Raw genomic sequence first — 27,478 nt, forward strand, 5'->3', positions numbered from 1 at the left:
GCAATGGGATTCAAGTGGAAATGAGTGCTATGGCAGGTGCAATTGGTTTGGGGTTAGTGTTTATAAAGACTGAAAGTGCGTGGCTATTGGTGAAAGCAGTCAAGCTTTAGAAGAAGTCAAAGAATGTCTGAGGGTGATTAATCAATCACCAATATAAGGCCAAGTGTGAAAGCCGGAGGACATCTTGGACGCCACAGTCTTTGATCTTCTGCAACCCAGGCAGAAAACACTGAATACTTGGCTCAGAATTAATTAAATAGGAAGTAGAGATTTGAACTACATTAAGAATTCAAGTCTGCTCTCCGTCAAAGTTAGGACTTTTATTGGGTATGAGACTTTGGTTGGAGATGTCTGGATTGATGCATTGAAAACGTTAAGTCCCCATCTTCCCATGAACCCTCTCGGCCAACAGATGTAGCCCATTCTTCTCAGATGAAGCCTATTGTTCCTTCCTCACCTCAGATGACGCAGGAGCCTCTGCCTCGTGAGACTACACATGACTACTCAGAAGCTAGTTTTCTCTTCACTCCTGCCACCAGAACTTTAACTGAGGTAAAGTCACAAAAAAATTATTTGGCCAGAGGTGCTATGGGGGATGCGAAGGGGAAGAACGGGATCTCATGCTGAAGAAGATTGAAGCTACAGTGCAGAATTAATCTGAGTCCAGATTTTAGTAATGCTAGATCAAGGAAACAAAGTTAGTTGCAGAGAGTTTCTCAGTATGGAAGCACCTTCCCGTGATACAGGATTTACTGCCCTGATACAAGGACTCCGGGCATACAGCAGACACCCTGATGGGATGAACTTGGAAGATTCCAAATTTTTGGATGCTTGCAACAAGTAAAGGGCTTTACTAGGCTAGAAAAGTCAGAAACGGTGGCAAATGGAGGGGGAAAAGATGAAATGTGTTAGAGAATGTGGCCTATTAGAGAGGATATAGAACACAAAGCTAGAACCACCTCCCGCTCACACACCCCAGCCGGTTATGTTCTGCAGAGAGCCTGGAGGAGATGTTGTTACAGGGCTAAGGTCCTTGAGGCTGTTGGGCGTGAAAGGACCTGAGACCATAGAGTAGAGATGGAGAGCAAAACGTGTACAGTTGCTGTTATGAGAGGCAAAGGCTGATGTTTCAACCAGGATCCTGTCCTGCAGAGAGCTTGTTGTTTAGTCACTGAGTTCTGTCTGATTCTTTTGTGACCCCATGGATTGCAGCCCACCAGGCTTTTCTGACCTTGGGATTTCCCAGGCAAGAATACTGGAGTGGGTGGCCATTTTCTTCTCCAGGGGATCTTCCCGACTCAGGGATTTGAACCCATGTCTCCTGCATTGGCAGGCAGATCTTTTACCACTGAGCCACAAGAGAAGCCCTACAGAGAGCATAGAAGTGGTTAAAAGAAAAATGTCCTCCAAGACAAGATAAAGAGTAGCCCACAAACAAGTTGCTTCATTTGTATGACCAATATAAATTGAGGTGAGGGGCAGCTAAAACTTAGGCTCAGAGATACTGCCCTCTTACCTGTCTGTTGGATGTGTCAGCTGAAGTCTTGATTCCCAGTGAAAATAAGTGGGGTGGAGGGGAGGAAGGAAGGGGGCGGGGGCGGGGGGGGGGAAGAAGGGAAAAGGAAGAATGAGCAGGAGGTAGGAGAAAATGACTGTTTAAAAATCTTCACCACAGACATACTTCTCAGACCCTCCAACCAGAAATACCAATGGAAAGTCTCATTCAGGTTCCTTTTTTATTTGTTGTGTATTCACTATCAAATGATTAGTCTTCTCAATATTTTACACTTTGGAGGTAAAAGGGGGACATAGAGGATTGGAGGGATCTGACAATTTCTTTTTAGGTTGAGGGTAGAAAGGAAAGAGCTATGTATTTTTTCCCATAATATCACCCAATGCAAATAGAGGCACATACACACTGATAATAAGTTTATTCCAAAATGTCATTTTGGAGTCTTGTTCCCATTTGTTGTTTGGTCACTCAGTCGTGTCCTACTCTTTGCACCCCCATGGACAGTAGCTTCCCTGTCCGTGGAATTCCCAAGGCAAGAATACTGGAGTGGATAGGTGTGTTCCCATAGAATGCATGCTATCATTTGATGGTGTCATTCTAGAAGCAAACCTAATCAAGCTGAAATACTATGCAAATAGAAAATATTGCTTTAGTATTAAGTATATGTGCTGTTCTTAAAAATATGTATACAAATTCACTGATATTTCTTTGAGAATGTGGAGCTTAATTTGGCTCTACTTGCATACACGGTGGTCTTAGTGACTTATTTCTAATGAATAGAATATATCAGAAATGACTATGTCATTTTGGAGGATATGGCAACCCACTCTAGTATTCTTGCTTGGAGAATCCCATGGACAGAGGAGCCTGATGGGCTACAGTCCATGGGCTCGCAAAGAGTCAGACACGACTGAGTGACTAACACATACGCTGTTTTCTGCAGTAGGTCATAAAAGGTTGTGTTTCCTCTTTGTGCTCTTTCTTGGATCGCTTACTCTCAGGAGTGTAATAAGGACCCTCAAACAATCCAATGAAGAGGTCTGTGTGTCAAAAACCTGAAGCCTTCTGCCAAAAGCATCTGAGTGAGTCATCTCTGTGGTGGATCTTCCAGCCCTCCAATAAGCCTCCAGATAACTGCAGCCCAAGCTCATATGTGGCCATGCAGCCTCATAAGAGACTAAGCCAGAACCACTCAGGTAAGATACTTCCAATTTTCTAATGTGTAGAAACTTTAAGGTAAAAATGCTTGTTATTTTAAATTGTAGATTTGGACAAAGTTTTATAGCATTAGATATCTAACATACTATATTAAATGATGATAATTTTTTCATGATTTTTATCAAGACAAGCTTCAGAAAGAGTTAATTTGATCAGAAATAATTGAAGAAGTAGAATACAAACAGAACTTCTGTTCAACTTTAGGGCTGGAATGTTTTTTCTTGGGAAATTATTCTTAGTCACTTGGGGAAATTGCATATAACTTTCACTAGTTGATTTCCTTGTTATTACATGAAATGAGGCAAATTTGTGGATACTGGCTGCTGTTTACCTATTATCATATCCCTTTCTTGAATGGTGGCTGGTGGAGAAAACAGCTATTCCATAAAGCAGGTCCATGGCTCTCCTCAGTTGTCATTTAAGTGCTCTTTTCCTGGAAATATGGTATGCTGTTAACTCTTGTCTCTTTAAAACCGAGAAATTATTAACACTACTTATGAATGGTACTGGTCTTTTCATTGGGTAGGGGAACTGGATTTGCTGGCTTGATGTGATTCTTAGCAGAGAATCCCAAAACAGAGGAAGAGTGCTTCCTTCCACTCTTCATATCAGAGTTAATTCCTATGGATCCTTTAGGTTACACACCCTAGGAAACCGTGGCTTTCCCAGTTGCAGTATAAGATTAAACTCCAGATACTTGATGACCCTTGAGATTTACAGTCTCTTTTTACCTCTCTCCCTTCCCTCTTTCCTTCCTTTCAGAATAGTTGGATGCCTAATATGTATCAAGTTCTATGCTTGATGATTTGTATGTGAAGTTCAGGCAGACAGTTTTTGCTCACAAGAAACTCGCTGTTAAGAATGGAAATGGACAAGTAAAAAGGAAAAGTTATCAGAATGTAAAAGATACTAATGGAAGAGCCACTGAGTGCTATGCCAGCTAGCTTAGACTTAGGAGGTCAACAAAGGATTCTGGGAAGAAGTGATATTTGGATGGGTTTTGAAATATAATTGTGAATGAAGCAGAGAAGAGTTGGGAAGAGCTAGCTGAGATGAGAGAAATTCATATATAAAAGCCTAGAAGCAGAAGATCTTGGCTCATTCAGAGAAATACTAATACAAAGAGCCTAGGATCACTGGATGGCTGATCCAAATAGCTTGAGTACATTGTGATGAGAGATGAGATGGGAGAAACAGGCTTCATGAAAAGCTCTTTTGTTACACTAAGAAGAATGACTTTGTATTGTAGGTTATAGGGATCTATTTAAGAAGAGTTAATAAGATGGAGTTAACATGAGCAGATTTGCTTCTTTTAATATGTTTGCTTTGTTGCCAATAAACAATGCATTAGAGGAAGCAACACTGGAGAAAGATGGGTTTTGCCATAATATAGTAACGGTCGCATTTTAATAGGGACTCTGAGAAAGAGGTGCACTAGGAATGTTTCCAAAGCTGTGGGCCTGAGCCACTGGACAAGTGGTGGTACTGTTTACAGAGAAGAACGTTGAAAGGGGCAAAGCGTTCTCTGGAAGTCAGGAATTTGGAGTTAAGTATTTTATTTTGACTCTATTATGTTTATGAGGACTATTAACTAAATTATTACTCACTAAAGCTCTTTCCGTGTTATGAAATCCTATAAAATAGGCCATTTATCAAAACATTCTACTGTGTACCACCGTTGCATGATAAATTAGCTGTTGTACTGGATATTATCATACTAAGCAAAATAAATCAGACAGAGACAAGTATCATATGATACATATGTGAGTATAAGCAATTAAAAAATAATACAAATGAACTTACTTGCAAAACAGTAACAGACTCACAGAGAACAACCTTAGGGTTACCAGAGGAGAAGGGGCTAGATTGGGAGTTTTGTATTGACATTTACTACTATTTTGTAGTAACATAAAAGGGAAAATAATCTGAAAAAGAATAGATAAATGTATATGTATAACTGAGCTATTTTGCTGTATACCTGAAACCAGCACAACATTGTTAATCAACTATATTCCAATATAAAATAAAATTTTAAAAGGGGAAAAGTTAGCTGTAGTAAAAACAGAAAAAATGTAAACTTTCATCACATATGTCATTTAATCAGTGACATGAAGAAAAAAGAATTCCATGGTTAATATCTTTATTCCTGGAATGGAATTTACATATGAAAATTAAAAATAACTTATAGGTAGAGGTAATGATATCCACGTGGTTAAAAAGCAGTAGATGTTGATCTGAACAGTAAATTGAGCAGTCAGTCAGGGAGAAGTATGATAGGATTTGCCAGAATTGATTATGTTCACTGGTGGCTAGAGAAAATATAAGGGCACTTGGAATTCAGTATTGTGTACTAAGGCAGCATATAGAGATGACAGCTTCTTGAGAACAAATAATTCATAAATTTAAAGGAAAAGATATTACCTGTTAAAAAATGGACCAGTTTAACATGAATATTTTAAAAAATTGTGCCTCTTTCTTGTCAAGTATCAATGCATAATAATTCTATTTTACTTTAATTGACAAAGTCTCTGATAGGATCAAGAAAATCACTCATTAAGATCTATGGATCATTAACCCTGAAATTTTATAAAAAATTTTGTTTTTAAAAATAAATTCAAACCTTTTAACAGTGCTAATTGATTAAAGATTAATTTATCATTTTCATATAAATGATAGGACTTATAGGAGATTGTGTTCAGGTGAGGAAATAAATTATATTTTCTTTCAAGGCAAATACATATTTCAGTTTGTATTATATGTTATTTTATCCAGAAGTTAATTATGAAAATAGAGACAATCTATTGCAATATCACTCATTAACTTGTTATTGAAAGAGGTCTGATATTTAATGGTCATTTGTTTTATAATTAGAAAATGCTATTAGGCACCCCTAATTGATATGTAACATATTAGGATCTATTTATTTAGATCCATAGAAAATACATAAAATAGGTTAATTTTTTTTCTGAGTAAAATTATAGCTATGCTTGAATTATAACAGAGGCCCCATAATTTGGGGCAGATCCTAGGGCAGATTATAAAAGAGGGGGAAATTGCTTTGATGCTTTGCATATTGGGAGTCCCACAAGCTTTGCTACCACTGGGCAAACATTGATGTGCATTCTAGTTGGTGGTGGTATTGCTGGTTACCACCATTGCCACCAGTCTACCATAACCAGTTATTGGATTCTTTGTGTCCCAAAGAGTTAGGTACTAATATCTATCTAATAGCTCTCTATTAGAAATTTCGAGAAAAATTCTGTTGTGTAAGTGAATGAATGACTCAGTTAAATATTCAAGTAATTTGTTCTTGGTTCTAACAGCTGACACTAGCTTTATCTGTTACTATGAATGGTTTTATGTCACCAGTTCACGAAGTTAAGAAAGTCGTGATGTGTGAATTGACTTGGCTACCCCGAGACCATTTCATCAGTCTCCATTGCAACCCCTCCCTGCCCTTTAAGTGGGGTTGTCGCTGTGCGCAGCCTGTGAGAAGATGGCATTGGTTTCTTGACTGAATCAAGGTGAAGCTCTCTCCCTTGACACTGGGATTTATTTATTTATTTATTTACTTCTCGGATTACTTTAGAGGTTACATTATCTAAGTAGTTCCGATCAGGGAGAAAATCAGGAATGCTGCTTTTTCATACACCTTGGCAGTGAGACAGCATTTGGACTTGGTAGCTGCTGGGAGCCACTTTGGGGTCATGAAGGAAACCACGTAGTTAGTGAAAGCTCTTGCTTCAACAGGTTAGCTTCACTTTCTGTATGGTCTTAACTGCCAACCAAAGTTTTTAATAATGAATTCATTATGGGTATAGCGACTCCTAGCAAGATTACACGTGACCAGAGGTGGACACTGATAAAGGTGGACACTGATAAAGTAGAGTCAGTTTGATAGTTTAAAAAGCTGTTGTAAGACATCAGATTTACAGAACTGTTGAATATATCTTTTTCTTTTCAACTCTGTAACTCTGAATCTAAAGTTATTTCAGTTCAATTCAGTTCAGTCACTCAGTTGTGCCCAACTCTTTGCAACCCCATGAACCACAGAACACCAGGTCTCCCTGTCCATCTGCCAGAGTCTACCCAAACCCATGTCCATTGAGTCGGTGATGCCATCCAACCATCTCATCCTCTGTCGTCCCCTTCTCCTCCTGCCCTCAATCTTTCCCAGCATCAGGGTCTTTTCCAATGAGTCAGCTCTTCGCATCAGGTGGCCAAAGTATTGGAGTTTCAGCTTCAACATCAGTGCTTCCAATGAACACCCAGGACTGATTTCCTTTAGGATGGACTGGTTGGATCTCCTTGCAGTCCAAAGGACTCTCAAGAGTCTTCTCCAACACCACAGTTCAAAAGCATCAATTCTTCGGCTCTCAGCTTTCTTTATAGTCCAACTCTCACATCTGTACATGACCACTGGAAAAACCTTAGCCTTGACTAGAAGGACCTTTGTTAGCAAAGTAATGTCTCTGCTTTTTAATATGCTGTCTAGGTTGGTTATAACTTTCCTTCCAAGGAATAAGTGTCTTTTAATTTCATGGCTGCAATCACCATCTCCAGTGATTTTGAATCCCCAAAAAAATAAAGTCAGCCACTGTTTCCACTGTTTCCCCATCTATTTTCCAAGAAGTGATGGGACTGGATACCATGATCTTAGTTTTCTGAAGGTTGAGCCAACTTTTTCACTCTCCTCTTTCACTTTCATCAAGAGGCTCTTTAGTTCTTCTTCACTTTCTGCCATAAGGGTGATTCTGCATATCTGAGGTTATTGATATTTCTCCTCGCAATCTTGATTCCAGTTTGTGCTTCCTCCAGCCCAGCATTTCTCATGATGTACTCTGCATGTAAGATAAATAAGCAGGGTGATAACTTCAAAACAGTAGAGCAATCAATAATTGTGTGAAGAAATAAGAAAATAAAGAACATAAAAGTTAGACAATATGAAGAGATTGCTATAGTTCTGTCAACTTGGAATTGTTAGAAAATTAGTGATCTAGGGCTTATTTATAAGTATAATTGAACTACTCGTCAGTCTCATTGAAACTTAAGCTTAAACCTCATTTTTGGTTGTGTATAGCACCCAGATGAATTACTGTGAGAATTCCTCTGGGAAATTACAGTTTAAGTGATGTTTTTCTTGGGGAAAAAACTCAAATTTGGTCTATTATGATCTGTTTGTGCATGCTCAGTTGCTAAGTCATGTCAGCTCTGCAACCCCATGGACTGCTGCCCACTAGGCTACCCTGTCTGTGGGATTCTCCTGGCAAGAATACTAGAGTGGGTTGCCATTTCCTCCTCCAGAGGATCTTCCTGACCCAGGGACTGAACCCATGTGCCCTGTGTCTCCTAGATCTATGGTTAGGGCCAAAGCTCATTAGAATTAGTCACTTAAACTCATAATATGGAAAAGGGAAAAAGGATGATTAAAAAAAAATTTTTTTTTAATTAATTCAATGTTGCATAGTCCATTCTGTGACTATGAAATGAATTCAGGATTGTTATAATCTTATTGGTCAATTCTGGCACTCAAACACCTATTAAAAAGCCAGAAAAAAGGATGTACTGTGACAGCCGTTAGTACTTGATAATGTAACCATATTCAGTTTGACAAGCAGCAATGTATCCTGACACTGAGCATTTCACATGGATCCTGGGATGAGAATTACCACTATTTCTCATAGAAATCTTGTCTTAAAAGATTGTAGATTATTTTAGTTTATTTTTATAGTGTAATTATTCTATTTATGTGTAGATTTCTGCCTTTTGTATTATGACTAATTTAAAATCTCATTTTGATAGAATATCTAGCTCATACAAACATATATCACTCAAATCTAATTATTGTGGTATCACATATATTTCTATTACTTTAATACATTACTATTTCCTTCAACTTATCCATTTCTCTATTATATTTGCACTTCATTAATTTCATTACATTGATCATTTTATTATCAATAGAATTATTTTTATTAGTAAAATAGACTCATTAATAGTGGGGGTCAAATATGTCAGGTTTATTTTAATAATCAGCTTCATATGATGAGTATTACTTGGCAATGTAATCTGTTTAGTAATACTTTCTCTTTAGAGACTCTTAATCCCAAACACTAAGATCTAAAATGAACCACTGAGAGACTTCACCCCTGGTTTCAGCTGTGTTGGATTCCACAATTTAAGAGGTTTTTTGGTGAAGATCTCCAATGACCACCTTGTCATTAACTACATAATGTCACAGGGCATTTTACATTTACCATCTTATTTTCCATTTATCATTTCTATGCCAAAATAAATAACATGTAAAAGCCAAAGGTAAATATTTAAAAGTCAGTCATTTAAAAATGAGAAAAATAGATTTGAATATCAAGTCTCTGGAGGCACAGTAACTCAATAAACTTAGAAGAAATCAGAAGGGAGAAGGTGGAAAGACTTAAAGGTGTAAATGACATATTTTAACTGGTTACCTTTTATCTTGTTCTTAAGAATGTATGAAGTAAACATTGAAGATACTTTTAGAAATTTCTAAAAATAATGTTAGGTTTTTAGTTATTGACTTGGAAATTTGTACCTGACATATATTTGAGTGGAAAAAAAAGTTCGAACTAATGAGTTTAGGTAGTATAATCTAACTTCTGGGGAAAAAAAAAAAAACAACCAAACCTAGAAAAAGAGTTCTCTCTGTATGTTTGAATATAGGTGGGAAAAAGCGTGGGATTCCCTGATAGCTCAGACAGTAAAGAATCTGCCTGTAATGTGGGAGACCTCAGTTCGGTCTCTGAGTTGGGAAGATCCCCTGGAGGAGGGCATGGAACCTACTCCAGTATTCTTGCCTGGAGAACCCCCATGGACAGAGGAGCCTGGTGGGCTACAGTCCATGGGGTTGCAAAGAGTTGGACATGGCTGAGTGACTAAGCACAGCATACAGCACGCGCATGCGCACACACACACATGTATAAAAGAAGGATGGAGTGTATATTTAACCAAGGTCTAAGGCTAATACATTTAAAAAAAATGCCTCTTTTAGTTGTTTGTGCTACTGTAACAAAAACACCATAACCTGGGTGGTTATAAATAATAAGGGCTTCCCTTATGGCTCAGCTGGTAAAGAACTGCCTGCAATGTGAGAGACCTGGGTTCAATTCCTGGGTTGGGAAGATTCCCTGAAGAAGGGAATGGCTACCCACTCCAGTATTCTGGCCTGGAGAATTCCATGGACTATATAGTCCATGGGGTCGCAAAGAGTTGGACACGACTGAGCAACTTTCACTTTTCACTTAGAGGTAATAAACATTTATTTCTCCCAATTCTGGAGACTAAGAAGTCCAAGTTCATGGTGCTAGCCAACTGACGGTCTGGTGAAATGAGAGCCCCAGTGCCTCATTGATAGTTATCTGCTCACTCTACCCTCACAAGGTAGAAAGGCAAGGATACTTTCTTGGCTTCCCATGCTAAATGCTTTACCTACATGATTGCTTTTAATCCTGAAAACTCGGTAAATTAAGTAGTATTATTATTTTCACTTTACAGATAAGAAAAGGGTGATGTAGAGTTTGAGGATTCTTTCTGAAGTTATAGTTAGTAGATGTATTGGTCAGCTTTTGCAGTAGCAGCAAAAAAAAAAAAAAAAGTCCCGAACAAACAAAAGAAATCCCTGAAAATCTCATGTATCTGTAGATAAATTGGTACAAACTTCTTTGACCAGGCTTGTTTGGGTTCAGCTGGGCCTGGCTTCAGACTATTGGTTGGATTCAAGTCTTCTCTGAGTATTTTTTCATTCTGAAATATAGATCCACTCTCTGAGGCAAGCTGTTCTCATGGAGGAAGGAAGAAGTCCAAGGAGGGAAGATTACATAACGGGGATTGGCCAACTGTCACTTGAATTTCCATTCCAGGGTCATGGCAAGTCACAGGTCAAGCCCAAAGTCAGTCATCAGGGGAGTATTCTCTGCCCACATGGGGGCATGGCAAGGAGAGAGAGGGAAAGAAGAACTGACCACATTAGGCAACAGCAGTGGAATTCAAACCCAGGATTGCCTCAATTTAAACACTGCTGTTTTAACTACTTTCCTATTCTAAATAAATAGGAACTTATTTTATCTTCCTTTATGGCTAGAATTTTCTGAATGAAGTTTCTAATCAGGAGTAAATATTTTTTTCCCTCAATAGCTGATAAAATTTAGGAAAACATAATCTCAGTTATTGACATACAAAAGATTATCTTCTATAGCAATGATAATAAAATTCTTGTCAATCATTTGACAGATACCTAATAATCTCCTATAGTGTTTAAACTTTATTTTTGACATCTTTTCAGGTTTCCATAGTCATGTTTTCAAAGATATACATTGCTTAATAATATATTCTAATACTTGAAATTCTATTATATGTTAAATCTAGATGGTTATCACTTAGAAGTATTTGGTCAACATGGTGATTAATGATATCTTTGATAGCTTTGGTAAATATACTTGGAAAATTTATACCACAAAACAGATACTCTCAGATAACTGGGTGTTTACAAAGTGTTACAAGTCTTTTATGTAGCAACTCAGCAGTGTCTGTGCAAATTGGAAACCCTTTGATTCAGCCTTCTGATTTCTGGGAATTTATGTTGCACATATTCAGTTCAGTTCAGTCACTTAGTCATGTCCGACTGTTTGCAACCCCATGAACCGCAGAATGCCAGGCCTCCCTGTCCATCACCAACTCCCGGAGTTTACCCAAACCCATGTCCATTGAGTCGGTGATGCCATCCAACCATCTCATCCTCTGTCATCCCCTTCTCCTTCTGCCATCAATCTTTCCCAACATCAGGGTCTTTACAAATGAGACAGCTCTTTGCATCAGGTGGCCAAAGTATTGGAGTTTCAGCTTCAGCATCATATATGATAGAACAAATACAAATTGTGTCATCGTATATTGCTATATACAATAATACATTGTATATATTATATACATAGTCTATATCATATATATACAATATATTCAATATATTGTATATGTAATATATGCATGTATATATTAACACACTATTTGAAACAGCATAAACTTAGAAACAGTACAGTGTAGATGATAATACCTTTATGGCAGAAAACAAAGAGGAACTGAAGAGCCTCTTGATGAAGGTGAAAGAGGAGAGTGAAAAAGCTGGCTTAAAACTCAACATTCAAAAGACTAAGAACATGGCATCTGGTCCCATCACTTCATGGCAAATAGATGGGAAAACAATGGAAACAGTGACAGATTTTATTTTCTTGGGCTCCGAAATCACTGCAGATGGTGATTGCAGCCATGAAATTAAAAGATGCTTGCTCCTTGAAAGAAAAGCTATGACAAACCTAGAGAGAAGTGAAGTCAACAGAAATCAAGTGGCTGAATCAAAGGGTTTTGATTTGCACAGACACTGCTGAGTTCCTACATATAGGACTTGTAACACTTTGTCAACCCCAAGTTATCTGAGAGTATCAACCAAAGCTATCAAAGATATCATCAATCACCATGGTGACCAAATGCTTTGAAGGGACAACCATCTAAATTTAACATATAATAAAATTTCAAGTATTAGAATATATTATTAAGCAATGTATATCTTTGAAAACATGACTATGGAATTCTGCAAAGTTGAATATGACAAACCTCAACACCATATTAAAAAGCAGAGACATTACTTTGCCAGCAAAGGTCCATATATTCAAAGCTATGGTTTTTCTAGTAGTTATGTATGGATGTGAGAGTTGGACCATAAAGAAGGCTGAAGAATTGATACTTTTGAATTGTGGTGCTGGAGAAGAATCTCGAGAGTCCCTTGGACAGCACGGTGATCAAACCTGTCAATTCTGAAGGAAATCAATCCTGAACACTCATTGGAATGATGCTGAAGCTGAAACTCCATCCAATACTTTAGCCACCTGATACAAAGAGCTGACTCATTAGAAAAGACCTTGATGCTGGGAAAGATTAAGGCAGGAAAAGAAGGGGATGATGGAGGGCAAAATGGTTGGATGGCATCACTGACTCAATGGACATGAGTTTGAGCAAACTCCAGGAGGTGGTGAAGGGCAGGGAAGCTTGGAGTGCTGCAGTCCATGAGGTCGCAAAGAGTCGAACATAATTTAGCGACTGAACAGCAACAATAAGAAATGATACAAATGTCCATTAAAGGGTATAGATCAAATAATTATTACAAATGGTACAAAAATATTAAGAAAAAACTCTATATTCTGTTATAGAACAATCTCAAGATATGACTTTAAATACGAAAAGTGAGGGACAGAACAATGTATATATCTTTTATGAAAAGAAGGAGAAAAATCAGAAAATATGTCTGATGTGTTTGGTAAAGATGCACAAGAAATGAATAAACCACCCTATAGACTAGATAGGGGTAAGATTCCGAGGAAGCTTCTTTACTATGTACCTTTTTGCGTTGTTTGGATTTTTGAACCATGAAAATAAAGGAAAGTTTGCTTGCTTAAATAATGTTCCAATACCAAAACAATATAATGTATAGATCATTAGGAGAATGCAATGGCAACCAACTCCAGTACTCTTGCCTGGAGAATCCCGTGGATGGAGGAGCCTGGTGGGCTACAGGCCATGGGGTCGCAAAGAGTCGGACACGACTGAGCGACTTCTCTTTCAGTTTTCATTTTCATGCGTTGGAGAAGGAAATGGCAACCCACTCCAGTATTCTTGCCTGGAGAATCCCAGAGACATGGGAGCCTGGTGGGCTGCTATCTATGGGGTCACACAGAGTCAGACACAACTGATGCAACTTAGCAGCAGCAGCAGCAGCATAGATCATTAACTTCATGGGGACTGTCTATACAATAAGTTTAGTTGAAACATATACCTTAGCTGTATTATTTGTGACGGAAAAGTCTGTTCTATTTGATAATCTATTTCTTTTTAGAAATTCCACTGCATATTCTTCCTTAGTTATATAAACTATTCTAAACCACAGAAACTTTTCACTTCCTTTGGTCTTTGACTATTTTTGTAAAAACTATGGAAGTATTTCATATTTACTGGCATCTGGATATATGTGTATGTTTATAATTAGTCAGTCCTTGTCTAAAATTAGGTGAAGGGAGACAGTGAGTCCTTGGATTTTATATAAGTGAAGGAGTTGAGGGGGTATGGATAGGTAGAGCCCTTATTCCAGAACCTTGTCAACAGCAACAGCTCAGACCCACCCAGGTCAGCTTCAGCCAGCACTTGCCCTTTTTCTCGAGATTTATGATTTGTAGTTTTAAGACCCAAGTAGTAGGACATTCTAGCCTAATAGTGAACTGGTAAATAACAAAGGACACAAACAGAATTCACACGAAGTGAAGTAAAATTCTTAGGTGAATCCATTTAAAGTGTTACATTCAATAATAATCAAAAGAATATTCATTTAAAGAGACTAATTGAAAACTATTTAATCAATCTATATAATTGAATGCTTCTAATTCCACTGCATGAATAAGTAAACATGAAGTATCAAATTGAAAGAGATATAAGACAAAGGTTGATTTCCCACTATGGTTGGAAGACAGCTTTCTTTTTAAAAAAAATTAATTTATTTATTTTAATTTGAGGCTAATTACAGTATTGTAGTGGCTTTCGCCTTACATCGACACAAATCAGCCATGGGTGTACACGTGTCCCCCATTCTGAAACCCCCTCCCACGTCCTTCCCCATCCCATCCCTCAGTGCATTGGCCCTGAGTGCCCTGTCTCATGCGTCAAACCTGGACTGGCGATCTGTTTCACATATGGTAACATACATGTTTCAATGCCTTTCTCTCAAATCATCCCACCCTCGCCTTCTCCCACAGAGTCCAAAAGTCTTCTTTATCTATGTGTCTCTTTTGTTGTCTCGCATATAGGGTCAGCGTTACCATCTTTCTAAATTCCATATATATATGTATTAATATACTGTATTAGTCTTTTTCTTTCTGATTTACTTCACTCTGTATAATAGGCTCCAATTTCATTCACCTCATTAGAACTGATTCAAATGCACGTTTTTAATAGCCGAATAATATTCCATTGTGTAAATGTACCACAGCTTTCTTATCCATTCGTCTGCCAGTGGACATCTAGGTTGCTTCCATGTCCTACCTATTGTAAACAGTGCTGTGATGAACATTGGGGTGCACGTGTCTCTTTCAGTTCTGGTTTCCTCGATGTGTACGCCAAGCAGTGGGATTGCCAGGTCATTTGGCAGTTCTATTTCCAGTTTTTTAAGGGATCTCCACATTGTTCTTCATAGTGGCTGTACTAGTTTGCATACACACCAACAGTGTAAGAGGGTTCCCTTTTCTTTGCACCCTCTGTAGCATTTATTGTTTGTAGACTTTTTGATAGCAGCCATTCTGACTGGCGTGAGATGGTACCTCATTGTGGTTTTGATTTGCATTTCTCTGATAATGAGTGATGTTGAGCATCTTTTCATGTGTTTGTTAGCCATCTGTATGTCTTCTCTGGAGAAATGTCTGTTTAATTCTTTGGCCCATTTGTTGATTGGATCATCTATTTTACTGGTATTGAGCTGCAGGAGTTGCTTGTATATTTTTGAGATTAATTCTTTGTCAGTTGCTTCATTTGCTACTATTTTCTCCCATTCTGAAGGCTGTCTTTTTACCTTGCTTATAGTTTCCTGTGTTGTGCAAAAGCGTTTAAGTTTAATTAGGTCCCATTTATTTTGCTTTTATTTCCATTACTCTGGGAGGTGGGTCATAGAGGATCCTGCTGTGATTTATGTCAGAGAATGTTTTGCCTATGTTTTCATGTGGGTCTCATGTTTCTGCATCTCTTATATCAAGACCCAGACTTAAGTTATTCCAGACCATCTTTTCAAGGATATTTGAATGGTGAATAGCCTTGGATGGTAGAGATAATATCTCTCTCCAGAGGAAAAGGGAAGGCAGAACCCCAGCTTTGCTTAAGTGGAAAGGAGTCCGCTCATTACAGAAACATCCAGTTACCGCTTGGCTTGTGCCTGAAGTTCCCTCTCATGCATGAGGTCAACATCTAATCCCAATTTCCATTCCTTGGTAAGATCCCTAAAGGCCTCATGTTCCTGCAGTTCAATTCCCCTCTATCTAGCAAGACAGCTCTGCTTTCAGCTGGGTCTCCTTTGTGCAAAGAACCTTTTGGCCCTTTGACAGTTATTCATGCAACAAAGTTACTGAAACACATGTCTCTTTCTTTTGAAATTAAGTCTTGGAGAAGCCTGTTTTTCCTGCCGGGTACTGCGACATAATAATACAGCTTTACATGAGGTGCCCTGTTGACTGCATGCATGGGGCAGGGTGTCTCCTCACTCTTGGCATAGAAAGATCTCAATCTTACATCAGCATCCTGATGCTCTCCTGATTTGGTCTCCTGTGGCCTCCCTTTTATCAGTTGGTTCTAAATTGTCCTGGCTCCTCCAAGAAGCCTGAAACTTAGGAATCCAGGGCTCCTGGTTTCATCAGTACTCCTACTGTCCTCCACGTGGGCATACAGCATTCTGGGAAACTGCCAAATCCCAGGGAGATTAAAGCAGGGGTCTCTTCAAAGGTATGGCTGATGACTGACTGTACAGTTGAACCTCCAATGACAGTTTTAACTTCTCAGCAAGAGGTTCTATAAGACATGGCTTTGCTGGATCTTCAGGGTAGAAGGGAACATTCTTTGAACTCTGACTCACTAGACTGTTTAGATTTCTGTTTAGATTTTTGGGTGTTTCCTAGCTTACTGGCTCTCAGGATGTCTCTTGATTGTGGTTGAGAAGCTGGGAATTCCTCACCCTTGACTATCTCCCTTGACACTTTGACCCTTGAAGAAATTCTTCATTTAATCTTTCACATCCTTATGCTCTGGGAACATTGCTATTCTATTGTCAGATTCTCCTGGGATATAACTGACCCTCGTCCTTGGGCTCATTTCCTCTTGCTTGCCTTGTAAGCAGCCTCTGAATTGCCTCTTTTGCCCCTGAACACAGTCCCACTGTGTCATGTTTTGGCAACAGTGATGGGTGGGAGGCTGTGAAAAATCTGCCTTCTCATCTGAGAAAGGTCTGTGAATCCAGAGCTAGTATCAAAGAAGGACCATTTCTCTGCCCCTTGTCTCCTCCAAGTGAGGGGGCAGACGGAGCACTTGGACCCAGGGCAGGGATTATATTTTTAGTGATTGCCTGTCTTCCCGATCTGCTTGAGGCTTTCTTTTCAGGAACTGAGTGACTCAGCTATGGAGTCAACCCTTGACAGATGGTGATGAGGAGAGAATAAGAGATGAGGAAAAGAACTAGTATTGGGCTGCCCTCACCAAAACAGTTTATGGATTCAAGTCCCTTTTATAAGGACACTTGTGACTGAATTTAGGATTCACTGAGAAAAAAAAAAAAAAAAGGATTCACTGAGATAACCAGGATAATCTCTTCATCTCAAGAGTCTTAATCATTATAGTAAAGCACTTTTTTTTGCATATAAGAAAACATTCACAGCTCTCAGGAATCCAGACCCAGTTATATTTGGTGGGGGTGGGGGTCATTATGCAGCTTACTATGAGTGAGTGACGTCGCTCATTCGTGTCCAACTCTTTGTGACCCCATGGACTGTAGCCCACCAGGTTCCTCCATCCATGGGATTTTCCAGGCAAGAGTACTGGTGTGGGTTGCCATTTCCCTGGTGGCTCAAATGATAAAGAATCCTTTGCAATGCAGGAGACCTGGGTTCAATCCCTAAGTCAGGAAGATCCCGTAGAGAATGGAATGGCTACCCACTCCAGTATTCTTACCTGGAGAATCCCATAGATAGAGGAGCCTGGTGGCCGACAATCCATGGGGTCTCAAAGAGTCAAACATGACTGGTCGCCTAACACACACATACATATAACTGTCGATTTAAATTTCAGAGCCTCAAGGGCCAATTTGTGGCTCTAGGCCAGTAGATAAGACGTGGACAAGGTGAAAGAGGCTGCAATGGATATCTTTGTTTTTATTTGAATAGTTAGCATTTATACAGCCTTCTGAAACAGTCCCTCTATTTTCCTCTTCAGCCTTGTGGAGGTGGACTTATAGTCCCTAGTCATCCCTACACTCATGGCATCCAAGGGACTCAGTTCTCGCCCAAATTTATAATAACCTAGTTACAGTGAATGGTTCGGTGACCCAACTGAAGCCAACGAGGCTTTTGCAAGAGGTATCATGAGAGAAATGCCACATTTTCAACTGCTCTTGAACTTGGAAGAATACAGCCCTGACCTGGTTGGCAGTCATGCTGCCAGTGTGTAAAACCTGCGAATAAAGTCAAGAGACAGAGATTATGAAAGTAGGGAGGAACTAATTTCTGATGACATCAGTTGAGTATCTCTGCTAGGGACCAAATTTGCCCTCAGACTTTGTTATTTTAATCAGTGAAATCCCTTTTTGGTTGAAGCTTTGTTTGTTTGTTCATATAAGAACACCTGTCCAGCTGGGAGCTTTCAAATTCAAAGACTGCTATGAAGCTTAGAGGCATGATATTACAAGGTGGCTTATAAAGTGAAAATGAGGAAGTTGTTTCACTTTATAATGATTGGTTATTACAGTGGTGGTTCCCAGATGGCAATGAATTGGTTAAAATTTATTATCTTATACCTTTCTTAGGAAGATGACTGTTCTTTTATGATTATAAAAGGCATTTATGAGAAGAAGCCTAAAAAGCAGCCCAAGTTGTGTTTTACTTGTTTTGCACAAAAAGCTAAATTAAGTTTCACTTATCTGGCTTAAATGATTTTGACTGCTTAGGGAATTTTGGAGTCTAGTTTCTTTTGTATTTAATTTTAACACCAGGAAGGCAGAGGGCACAGTTGGAAGCTGCAGGTTGTGCTGTTTGGCTTCATGTGTGTGTGTGTATGTATGCATATATATATGTAGTGGGGGCAGGGAGAAGATAGACTGGATGGGGTCGCCTGAGCCTCATCTCTGGGGATCTTCGAGTTCTACCGAGCCGCAGGGGAGTCCTAGAATAAGAAACTTTGGGTGCTCCAGGTGCCAGAGGTTGCTTGTCCCAGGCTTGTCTATGAGTATGGTTCATGCCAGCTATTAAGCAGATCCTGATCCCTGTCTACTGCTCACCCCTAACTGAGGGTCACAGTGTTTGTGTGCCTCCCAGACAGACGCAGGGATGGGTTCTGGTCCAAAGGCTATGCTTGAATGGTACTACCAAAGGACTGAATGGAGGAGCCAACTGTATGTGCTAGAGCCTTCCAGAAGGCCAAATACCCCAATCAGTGACTCAGGCTTCTGGCGAGTGACCCTGGGGCCCCATCCAACTTCTGCCCAGGTCCAAGGTCAGTTGCACATCCCTTCATCAGTGCTGTATTGTATTTGTTGTTGTTGTTACTTTCAATGAAATGTTTCCTCTTGGTACATATGAATTCTGTTTGTGGTTCTTTCTTCTGTGCTAGCACACTAAACATAGACATTAACCTTTGTTATTATTGCATCATGTCTCAGTTCCCCCTTCTGTGCAAGAGGATTTAGCTACATTAAATACTTGAAATATTTGCATATATATAGTTCGTCCGGAGCCGAACGGGAGCTTCTGCAGGACCTTGTAGCCGAGGCAGGAGAGGAGCCGAGGCACTGCCTGCGTCCCACAGTAGTACTCATAGCCGAGTACTACGAGGTAGTACTATGAGCCGAGTACTGTGAGGTAGTACTCGTAGCCAAAGCACCGCTGCATCCTGCCACTGCCTCCTGCGCCAGGCAGGGGAGCGAGCTCTGAGCATCTTGTGGTGAGGCCACTCCTTGAGGCCAGGAGCGGGGAAGCCGAGTGCGAGAATCCCCCAGACCAACCAATCCCCCAACTCAGCCTCTTCCCGTCACCCAAATCATCATGACCCACTTCAACAAAGGCCCTCCTATGGGCTCTTGGCCAAAGTCAAGAACAAGATAGCTTCCAGGTATGATCATTAGGCAGAAGAGGATCTCCACAATTGGATAGAAGAGGTGACAGGCATGAGCATTGGCACCAACTTCCAACTGGGCTTGAAAGATGGCATTATCCTCTGTGAACTCATAAACAAGCTACAGCCAGGCTCAGTGAAGAAGGTCAGTGAGTCCTCATTAAACTGGCCTCAGTTGGAGAATATCGGCAAATTTTTTAAAGCTATTCAGGCTTATGACATTAAGCCACATGAGATATTAAGCCACTGATGTATTTGAAGCAAATGATCTTTTTGAGAATGGAAACATGAGGTTCAGACTACGTTGGTGGCCCTAGCAGGTCTGGCCAAAACAAAAGGATTCCATACAACCATTGACACTGGAGATATGAATGCAGAAAAACAAGATGTTTTGATGAAGAAAAATTTAAAAAGCTGGCCAAAGTGTAATTGGTTTGCAGATGGGAACCAACAAACGCACAGTCAAGCAGGTATGATGGAGTATGGGACGAGGAGGCACCTTTATGATCCCAAAATGCAAACTGACAGACCTTTTGATCAGACCACAATTAGCCTGTGAATGGGCACCCACAAAGGAGGCAGCCGGGCAGGGATGTTGGCACCGGGCACCCGAAGAGATATCTACCATCAGAAGCTAACGTTACAACCCATGGACAACTCCACAATTTCCCTACAGATGGGTACCAACAAAGTCGCTTCCCAGAAAGGAGTGAGTGTGTATGGGCTTGGGCAGCAAGTGTATGATCCCAAATCCTGTGCTGCTCCCACAGAACCTGTCATTCACAATGGAAGCCACGGACCAGGAACCAGTGGGTCGGAAATCAGTGATAGTGATTATCAGGCAGAATACCCAGATGAGAATCATGGCCAGTACCAAGATGACTACCCAGAAATTACCAGTATGGTGACCAAGACATTGATTATTATATTCACAGAGGAGCTCAGTATTTAGCTCATTGTTTTTATTCAGTGAGAACCAAGCTAACCTTGTTATTTTTATCTTGTCTTCCTAAAAGACTATTATGCTTATTGTACCTAAAGGAACTATTGCCTTATATGTTCCTTTTTCCTTTTTTGGCCTCTTCTCTAAATAGTTGCCCTTTAGTGCTGTGACAGTTAAGTCCTACAGCATAACCAATAACTCGCATATGAAGTAAAAAGGAATACTGTGAGAGGGGAGTACTCTTGTACAGTCAATTCTTTCCTTAAAAAATATGCATTTTTACAGTCCTCTACTTAAACTGGTGTTTTCAAACAATAGGAAGCTATTTTGTTTTTTTTTTTTTTTTTTAGTTTAGTATCTTGTTTCTACATGAAAGACTAAACTCATAGCTAAATGTGGTCTTTGCCAACTAAATTTAAGATGCAGCATTTTAGAAATTTACATATCAGTGTTTCTACAGTATTGTTTGCTAACTTTTAAATAAAGTTGTGATCATTGCGTAAAGAAAAATTTCCATATATAAAATAGGATAATCAAGGTTAAAGCAGAAAAGATTTCCAGAATCTTTCCAAAATCATGAGATGCAAGTAAAATGATGTTTAAGTTTTATAAATTAAACAATATCTGACTCTAAGCCTCTATTTACAGGGGTGGAATGATACTTAATAATAATCTTTAGTGTAATATACCTTCTCAGAGGGGGAAAAAAAAAACAAAGACCTCTAGTCTTTGGTCCTTTAAAGTTGCCACCAAGAGGCTCACAGAACAGATTGTTATTGTCCAGTCAAAGACAGGTAATACCACATACAGCTTCTCTGCCAGGGTGGTTCCAGAATCTTTGGCTGAAACTCCCAAGGTTGTGATACTGGATGTTTAGCAGCCCCCACCTCTGGGAACACATCTGTTCTCCCCATCAGTAGCCCTCCTGTGACCTTGGGGCCTGCACCAAAGGAGACAACCCTTTGAGAACCCAGTTCTGCTTGCCTTGCCTCCAGTCCTCGGAGCCTCTGCTACACTTGAGCAACGCCTCCTTTCAACCCAGTCCCCTTCTCTCTCCCCTGAGGACTACAGAGCTAAGTTCTCCTCTCACAAGAGTCTTGATGAGGTTGGACAACAGGTATCTAGACGCTTTCATGTTGGGTCAAGCGGCACAAAAGCCATTACCAACCGCCAAGAGAAAGCAGAAACCCAGACCTTCTGGAAGGTTGGATTGGGGCCAAGTTACCCTTTTGCTTTTAGGCTAGTCTCTTCTGATTGCTCAGTAAATTTTATCCTGCCTCAGATGTCTGTTACCTAGCAGACAGTGAGAAGGTAGAACAGAAATATCTTCAGAGAGCCCATCAGCTCTGCTGTCTTGTCATTACAATCTCCCACACTGAAGCATGGTCAACCACCTAAACTTGCATGGTGATTAGCACCCTACCCAAAAGGATAGAGGAACAGGCCTCAGTTTGGGGAGAAGGTCTGGTAAGGAGAAAGTGAAGAAGGAACTGCCACAAGTTCCTGAACTGCCCTTTGGCCTCTGTAATGTTATGGAATCGGTGGCCTAAGTATGTATCCTTGATTTACCACTTGCTGGTCATGTGATACTGGGCAGCTCAGCCTACTTCTGTGAGTCTCAGTTTGCCATCTGTTATATGGAACGTACATCAATTTCATGAGCGTGTTGCGAGAATTAGTGAAATAATTTATTTAAGGTTTTTAGCTTAGTTACTGGCACGTGGTCTTTGGTAAGCATTTGTTATATCATTGTTATTAACCACTGACCCATCACACATTTTACATCCCAAATTGTAGCTGATATTTCCATTTGTGGTCTAGCCTCACTTCCAAGATCTGATGCTTGGAGCACTTTTATAGTTGCAGTCTTTTGCCAAACCACTGTATGGATTCTCTCCCTGGCTATGTTGCTCTCTGAGTTCTGACTAAATCTGTCACTTACCCTTACTTCACACATTACGATGGGCATACTTTCACCATGTCTAGTCCAGCTCTCCATGTGAAACCCAAACTCATGTAATTCCTTTTGGCTCATTCGGTAGGATTTACATATTCCTCTTACCCAGGAGATTAAAGATAGGAGAGAGACTGGAGACCAAGATCCTAGCAGAGAATGTACTCATTTGTTCTTAGCATCACAAATTACCTTTTTCACTTCCAACACCTCACACTCTCATGTTAAAGAGCAACATTTCACTCAGGTCCAGCCAGAGGCAAGAGTAATAATGCTATTAGAGAAATTCAAGTAACAAGCAGGGGAGAGACAGGTAAGGAGGGGAAAGGAAAGTAAACAATTACCGTTTATAAAATTAGATAGCCAGTGGAAATTTGCTGTATGATGCCGGGAGCTCAAATCCGGTGCTCTGTGACAACCTAGAGGGGTGGGAGGTGGGAGGGAGGTTTAAGAGGAAGGTGACATATGTATCCCTATGACTGATTCATGTTGATATATGGCAAAAACCAACACAATATTGTAAAGCCATTATCCTCCAATTAAAAGTACATAAATTGAAAAAATTTAGAGACAAAAAAGAAATTGCCTACTTGTTATAATGGAAAGGACTCTGTAGTTGGTCTGCCAGTCCATTTGACAGCTCAGAGATCAGCTCAGAGATAAAGTGGCAAATTTGTAATATATGTAACAGCTTCCTTCCTCTCTTTTCATCCCTTCCCTCACAGATGTAGAATAACACTTCCGTTTGACTTCTGCATTTTTCTCCTTTTTCTCTTCTATCTCTTTATTAGAACTCATGATAGAATATTTTAGAATATTTTAGGATTTTCTTGTGCAAAAATCATTAGGCAGATTCTTTACCACTGAGCCACCTGGGAAGCCGCAGTGGTTAGTGGTGGTGTTCAGTGGCTCAGTCATGTCCAACTCTTTTTTTTTTTTTTTCTTCAGCTAAGACAGCAAAAGAGATGATTTACTGTACACGTTACATTCAGCCACAACTGAGAAGAGGACTAGCCCATAGTTATCACAAGTCCAGGGCCAAGGACCAAAAGGGACGGCTTTGATACGAGCAAGGTAGGTCTCTCAAAGGTGGTCAAGGCGATTAGAATGGCCATAGATGTTCCAGATCCATTGAGAAGTTCTAGATAGTAGGCATGCAGTCCACAATTTGTACCAGCGTCCCTGGCCTCTGGCTTCCCTTGTTTCTGCTTCTGTGGCTTGCATGGGTGTACAAGTTTTCTTGGACCTCTGCCTCATCTTTCTTCTTTTGCGCTTCAGCCTGCGCATTCGCTTCTTCCTCCACTTTGCTCTCATGGCGCAGAGGTTTCTCAAAAGATGGCGCTAAGGCCGAGAGCTTGTCCAACTCTTTACGACCCCATGGACTGCAGCACACCAGGCTTTCCTGTCCTTCACCATCTCCCAGAGTTTGCTCAAACTCAAGTGTGCTTGTCCTCAAATGGAAATTTGGCGATCTTGTTAAATGTGTTATAGAATAGGCGGATTGCTTAAGAATGAATAACAACATTTTTGAGCTTCTGATTTTTAATATATAAATTTAGATAGCATCTACTAGTATCTTGTTTATCTTTGAGTGCCAGTGAAGAGCAAAGATTATATATATATTTTTGGAAATCTGGAGCACCACATTGGTTGAAAGATTGATTATGATACCAGTCATGTTAAAGTATATTCTATGTTCCCTGGTGGTTTCATTAGGTGTTTAATGGTTGATAACATTACTTGATTTCTCTAGTGGTTTACTCCTCAACCAGAGATATACATTGGAAACATCTGGATAGTTTTTAAGATGTATTAATGCTCAAGAAATTCCCCAGATTAATTTTATAATCACAATGAATAGGGCTCAGACATTGGGACTTTTAAAAAGTTCCCCCGGTTACTCTAAGGAAAAACCAAGATTGAGAGAATCTGTCATAACAAAAACCCATCCTTTCCTCTTTGTAATTAAGAGACTCTAGTTCAGGTGTAGGATAGAGCATGGTTCATCTCAAGAAAACTAATAAAACATGGCCCTGTGACTGGGCAAAGATGGGCTCAATAAAGGACAGAAATGGTAGGGACCTAACAGAAGCAGAAGATATTAAGAAGAGGTGGCAAGAATACACAGAAGAACTGTACAAAAAAGATCATGTCATGAGAAACGTTGGGCTGGAGGAAGCACAAGCTGGAATCAAGATTGCCGGGAGAAATATCAATAACCTCAGATATGCAAATGACACCACCCTTATGGCAGAAAGTGAAGAAGAACTAAAGAGCCTCTTGATGAAAGTGAAAGAGGAGAGTGAAAAAGTTGGCTTAAAGAAACTTTAAGATTCAACCTTCAGAAAACTAAGATCATGGCATCCAGTCTCATTACTTCATGGGAATATATGGGGAAACAGTGGAAACAGTGTCACTTTATTTTTCTGGGCTCCAAAATCACTGCAGATGGTGATTGCAGCCATGCAATTAAAAGACACTTATTCCTTGGAAGGAGAGTTATGACCAACCTAGACAGCATATTAAAAAGCAGAGACATTCCTTTGCCAACAAAGGTCCGTCTAGTCAAGGCTATGGTTTTTCCAGTGGTCATGTATGGATGTGAGAGTTGGACTATAAAGAAAGCTGAAGGCCGAAGAATTGATGGTTTTGAACTGTGGTGTTGGAGAAGACTCTTGTGAGTCCCTTGGACTGCAAGGAGATCCAACCAGTCCATCCTAAAGGAGATCAGTCCTGGGTGTTCATTGGAAGGACTGATGCTGAAGCTGAAACTCCAATACTTTGTCCACCTGATGTGAAAAGTTGACTCATTGGAAAAGACCCTGATGCTGGGAAAGATTGAGGGGAGGAGGAGAGGGGGGACAACAAAGGATGAGATGGTTGGATGGCATCACCGACTCAATGGACATGGGTTTGGGTGGACTCCGGGAGTTGGTGATGGACAGGGAGGCCTGGTGTGCTGAGATTGATGGGGTCACAAAGAGTCAGACATGACTGAGCAACTGAACTGAACTGTGACACAGTGATGGACCATCCTTGATTGCCCAGGATTGAGAAGGTTCCACAGACATGATACTTTCACTGCCAAGACTCAGAAAGTCCCAGGCAAGCAAGATTGATTTGGTTACTCTAAACTCTCTCTGATCTTGTAGATGAGTTGTTCATTGTGCAAGGTTTTATTCTTTCCTAACTTGAGGGATTGGTTTGAGGGTAAAAGCTCTGCTCTGAACTATCCCCATGTCTGGTTTTAAACAAGACCGTCTGATGATGACTGTTGCTGCTGCAGTGATCTGCAGCCTTGAGAAGAAGGTCAAGAGGACCATTCAAGATGGGGACCTGGAGCTCTGCCACTGCTGAGCAGCTCAACCTAAGCCAAAGTTCTGCTGACTTCCAGAATTCTTGTCATGTGAGAATGTTAGTTTAAATCATGGTCAACTGAATTTTTTTGCTCTTGGTAGGCGTAAGCTCTCAGTGTATCCATAACCATCAAAACTACATGCAATCAGACAGTTGTTCTTCATCTCAGAAATGTCTCCAAAGCCTGTTAACCACTGTTGGCTTCAGACCTTCATCTCTGTTAGCTGTCTTGGTTTTCTGTTATGTTTGGCTTATGGTCCTCATACCCCTCAACCACTACCACCATCCGCCCTTAACTGGAATGCAGACTGTTTTCCTGACTCTGATCAGCACACTCAGAAAGACAAATCTGGGAACTTATGCCTTGGCACCATACCCTGGCATTTGCAAGCAGCAGTCCCATTGCCATTGATCTTGGGGACACTGGGCTGGGGTAGGGTTCCAGTGTGTCCAGTACCTGCTTGTCTGAGAAGAGGGAAAAAAATTGAATAACTCTGATACCACTTTCACTAAAATCTGCCCCTTACAGGGTGCCAATGTGTTGATTAATGCTTGATAACCAAATTGAAAAAAACAAACTCATACAACAACATCATGTCTTAGAACTCAGGAATATTTGCTATGCTGATTCTCCTTCATTAATATCTCATTGTGCAGAAATGGCATATTCTACTTGATTTCTCTGGTTAGTTCTCAGTGATGTGGCTTAAAAATGACAGCATCCCAGACTCTTAACTCCGAACGATGGAGCTAAGTCTGTGAAATCCAGTGTGTTTTTAAGAGAGAATAGGAGTGTGCATGCTGTCAAACTTGTTCTGTTCTTTTTCCGTTGGCTCGTACCGAAAGCATGCGTGGCCTTCCAGGAGCCAGAGCTGCACATGTGGGTCCTGGCAGAACTCTCTCCGCACCCATCTCACTCACAGGAAGCTTTGGCGGGGCTCAGCCTGCTCTGAAATGTTCTCACCTGGTCTCTCAGCCAACTCCTTTTCTTTCCATTATTATTAAGCAGGTCAAGTTGGCAGTGACAACTGCCCTTGCTCTAATATTGAAACCATTCTTTCCACTACTGCATCATTCCTCCAGCATTTTGTAGAATGTGCTTAAGACCAATAGATTGGTTAAAAACAACTGTCAGCCAATAGGGGAATGTTTTATTCTCTTGACATGAATCTTATAATACACAAATGCATATGGAGCTATATGTTTCACACATAGATGTGAAACACTTACAGTGAGAACATAGAAAGTATCTGTCGTTCATGCATGTAGAGAACACACAGGAAGACATTGTACACCTTGAGGGAATTCAACACCAAGGAAGCCATTCTTTCATCTCTTTCCTGAGTACATAACACCCTGGCTGGAGAAGGAAATGGCAACCCACTCCAGTATTCTTGCCTAGAGAATCCTGTGGATAGAGGAGCCTGGAGGGCTGCTGTCCATAGTGTCACACAGAGTCGGACGACTGAAGCGACTTAGCATGCATGCATGCATTGGAGAAGGAAATGGCAACCCACTCCAGAATTCTAGCCTGGAGAATCCCAGGGACAGAGGAGCCTGGTGGGCT

General features: G+C 40.3%; 1 pseudogene; it reads left to right on the forward strand.

Moving 5' to 3' along the window:
- The first annotated feature begins 19,587 nt into the window (after positions 1–19,587).
- Positions 19,588–26,864, forward strand: LOC133048758 (calponin-3-like; annotated as a pseudogene).
- Positions 26,865–27,478: the final 614 nt, after the last annotated feature.

This window comes from Dama dama, chromosome 29 (assembly GCF_033118175.1).
Source record: "Dama dama isolate Ldn47 chromosome 29, ASM3311817v1, whole genome shotgun sequence".
Lineage (NCBI taxonomy): Eukaryota > Metazoa > Chordata > Mammalia > Artiodactyla > Cervidae > Dama > Dama dama.